This window comes from Mus caroli, chromosome 4, assembly GCF_900094665.2.
Source record: "Mus caroli chromosome 4, CAROLI_EIJ_v1.1, whole genome shotgun sequence".
Classification (NCBI taxonomy): Eukaryota; Metazoa; Chordata; class Mammalia; order Rodentia; family Muridae; genus Mus; species Mus caroli.
In genome coordinates, this window is record NC_034573.1 from 34124693 (window position 1) to 34128805 (window position 4113).

A 4113-nucleotide genomic window follows, 5' to 3' on the forward strand; every position below is an offset into this window, starting at 1 on the left:
GGCTTAGAGAGGGGCTCATGAAGAAGGGGTATTTGGGTGCATCTCTGCTCAAGACTGCTCCCTACTTGAGATAGCTCTCTTCAGGAGACAGGTCTCTGCCAGAGAAAGCTCTCATGTACTAGAAAAAGTTCTAAAAGTTCTCTGGATAGCTCATGGGTTTTTTCTGACCAAAATCAGAAAAGCTGTTAGAAAAAAAAATTCTTGGAGATTTCAACTAAATTTAGAAATCCTGCTAGAAAAATTCTAGAAGAGCTGTGTTTGCTCTCCAAGTCGTTCTTTCTGGGTAGCTCTCTCTTGAAGACCAAAGGTCAGTCTTTTCTTTACATAAAATGCTTGTTCTTCCCTCATGACAGGACCACCTAAAACAATGCTCATGCTTTTAAATTATTTAAACATTTTTTTCAATTTGTCTAAAATTCTTTTGAGCATAAGAAAATCAAATTGGATATATTTCCCACAGGTCAAAACTAATACATTGATAACCATTGTTTAATCCTTAATTAATAAAATAATATTTTATTTTATTACTACTTTATTATCTACTTAAGCCAATTTTTTCACGCAAAAGCTGTTACCAGATATATAATTAACATGGTATCTTCTTCTCTGGCTACCTAAAGCAGATAAAATAAATAATTCCCAAGTCTTCCCTCTGCTTGCCATAATGCATCACAGGTGACTCTCCAGTTAAAGGATTCCTTCCAGGACCAAGATTCCCTGAACACCTTTGCCTCTTTTCTAGGTCTATATCAACAGACCACCAATATGCTGCCAATCAAACTATTACAGAATTAATACGTGCATTACTCTCTCTCTTCTTCTCTGTAATGACTATTCCACCAATCTATTGCCATAAGGAAAGAAAGTTTTGATCAGTCATCAGAAGTGAGGCAGATGAAGATCTCTGACTCTCCTGATGGAGCAGAGGAGGTACTGGAAGCTCTCAATCATCTCCAGCTAATGACCAGGAGAGACCTGCTCCATATTACTGGCTTGTGGTTCTCCAACCCTAGTATAGAAGCTTTTCATGGTGCTACCTTGGCTCTCAAGAGATCTAAATGATTTGTTGTAGCCTTGATATTGGGGATCAGAGTTTTAATAAGTGTGGTTTCTAGTTTTGCCTTATCCATTACATCCTTGGTGAAAGAGATTCACACAGCACATCATGAAGATCAATTATCCAAAAATGTGTCAATAGCACTCATGATCCAGGAGACTATTGACAAGCAGCACTAGAATAGGCTTAAGGCTTTATAAGAAGCAGTTCCATTTATGGGAAATCAGATTAAAATATTAATATCAGGATCTCAGTGCAATCTCATTCACTGTTTTGTTAGGTTTGTGTAACTCCCTTGGAGTACAATACCTCTGAACATGACTGGTATAAAATTCAGTCTCATTTAAAGGGGCTTTGGGACAATTCTAATTTAGCTTTGGATATAGATTGCCTACATCATAAGATCATGGACATTAGTAATTCTAGAGTAGGACCCACTTCTATTGAGAAAATGTCTGCAGCCTCTGCTGTTCATGAATACACCCTTTCATCTTCCTGGATGACCTTGATGATAAATGGAAGAATTGCAGTTAGTTTATTCTTACTAATTTGTTTCTCCTTTCAGTCTGCATCAAGTAAGTCATGCACTCAATAACTGCACTTATGATCAACATTCACACTCTCAAATTAAAACAGAAAGTGGGAGATGCTGAGTCTTGTATGGCGATGGAAGGGACAGGATGACACTTTCCTGCCACTAGAGCAGATCCAACAGGGTGTGGGCCTCCACAAGTGTTGACAGTTGCTGGGTATGAGGTTTATTTGTATAATAACATATGTAATTTACTTCATATTCCTCCTTTGAGAGATGTTCTTCCTGCCAAAGCTAATGACTTCATGGTGAGTAGAAGTAGCACAAGTTCAGGAGGCAAGGGTGTGTCTAATGTAAACTCTGTGACTATCAGGAAAGCCTTTAAGGCTGTGGAAAAGAACTCTAAAAGCATGAGTTAAAAAATACATAAACAGGATTTCTCAACTATGCAAAATATAGAAAAGCAATATAAATTGTATGAGGAGCTTCACAGATCTAAAAGAACAAAGGCAGCTGCATTAATAAGCCAGCTTATTAGAAAAATACAAAGGCAGATTACTGAAATCAAGGTCAGCCTGAGACAGAGCAAGTTTAGGTCTAAGCATGGTGGGAATGGTAATTTCAGGACAGGATCCCACTCAGCTAGTTTATTGTCTGTGCTTACAAAGGCAGATAGCTCTCTGAATTCATCTTCAATGTTAAAAAAAAAATGTACTTGCTGTCTCTAAGAATCAATGGACTAAGGTCATAAGATACCAATTTGTGGGATAATAAAAAGGGAACCTGGAGTAAATGACTGAATTGAAATGGAAATAAAAGACTAGGCTCTGGTGTGTGTGTGTGTGTGTGTGAGAGAGAGAGAGAGAGAGAGAGAGAGAGAGAGAGAGAGAGAGAGAGAGAGAGAGAGAGAGAGAGAGAGAGAGAGAGAGAGAGAGAGGGAGAGAGAGAGAGAGAGAGAGAGAGAGAGGAGGGAGAGAGAGAATTGGGGAACTGGAGAACTGGAAAATTGCTTGAAGAACAAACACAGGTCTTTTAGAATTTTTCCTGCAGGATTTCTGACTTTGATAAAAAAAAAAAATACAACAATTTTTCTTACAGCTTTTCTGACTTTGGTCAAAAAGCCCATGAGCTGTCTAGAGAGCTTTTAGAATTTTTTTCTGGCATGTGAGAGCTGTCTCTGGCAGAGAGCTTTCTCTAGCAGAGATCTATCTCTAGCAGGGAGCTGTCTTGAGCAGACCATAGATCCAAGATCTATCTACAGAGCTATCTGGAGAGCTGTCTGGAGCAGAACCCAGACCTGTCAGCTTGTACTCATGATTGAGTTGTTCTTTCACTGCTCCCAAACACTCCTTCCTCGGGACCCCCTTTCCAAGCCAAGGCTGGATCTTGGCAGCAACTGAGTAAGAGAATTTGTCTACATAAAATGCTGCTGGTATTGACATTTATTATAGTTATTAAGTTTTATATTATCTCTTTCAAAACATAGAAGTTATAGTAGTGTTTTCACTTATGGAAACAGGAAATTGGTGACTGAGACCAACATACACACACACACACACACACACACACACACACATTTCTATCTTCTTAAAGACATCACAGGGGGAAAAAGGCATTGAATAAAATCTCAAGCCGTGATCCAGAAGGTGAGAACCCTATGGTTTTTAGTGTTGCTTCCATCTGAAGACTGTTACACACTGAGAAGTGTCAGGTAAAAGTCAAATATCTAGATAGCTCTTTTCAGTGCACTCAATAGGAAAAAGTTCGAATTGGAACCTTTTGGAAATGGAAACCAGTAGGACCTAGTAAGAGTTCATATTTTTAGTTGGTGCCCCAAATAACTGTATCTTAGGTGAAATGGTGGGGAATAAGTAAGTTACTCCTAGTTACAGGGTTTGTCACTCTACTCTCAAAGAAGGCAACAGTAGCCTCTGACATTAATTACTCTTATTACATCATTCAAATGATGACTGTGACAGTAGAAGGTCTAGGATACTGACTTATGAGTTGTTGCTCAGGGAAGGCCCAGAGGTCTCCAAAACAACATGGGCTAACGCCATTCCTTTTATTTTCCCACCATAACTACATGTTATGATCCTTTTGCTGAAATCAATCTCAAATTGACCAGGTAACATCCTCCTGAATGGCTATTTTCATAGAGCAGGAAGGTGCTATGCCAGCTGCTGGAGAAGAAAACCATCAATGGTCTTGTCTTGCACTGGATCCCACATGCTGTATGTAATACCAACCTGCTATGCAGGATGTTCCCACTGCTGAAATAGTGACACAATTGTTATAGGTAATAATCAGTTTTCTGGTTGGATTTGAAACCCATTTCACAGAAGGAAATTTCATGCCTAGTACTGTAACTGCAATCAAAAGCCTATGGCTAGAAAGGTCATTGTGTGAGGGTAGATTCTGCTATTAAACGGTCTTTTAAATGTTAATATTTATACCTACAGCTCTTCCGGTCAGAAAAGCACCGGGGTAGCTAGGGCACAGGGTCGGCTGACACTCGCCAGCT

The 4113-nt window shown here is 39.2% G+C and overlaps 1 non-coding gene across 1 annotated transcript; it reads right to left on the reverse strand.

Annotated features, from left to right (window-relative positions):
* Positions 1 to 202: 202 nt before the first annotated feature.
* Positions 203 to 264, reverse strand: LOC115030949. Its single transcript, XR_003836545.1, has one exon. It is a non-coding gene; the product is annotated as a U7 small nuclear RNA (small nuclear RNA).
* Between the last annotated feature and the right edge of the window lie 3849 nt (positions 265 to 4113).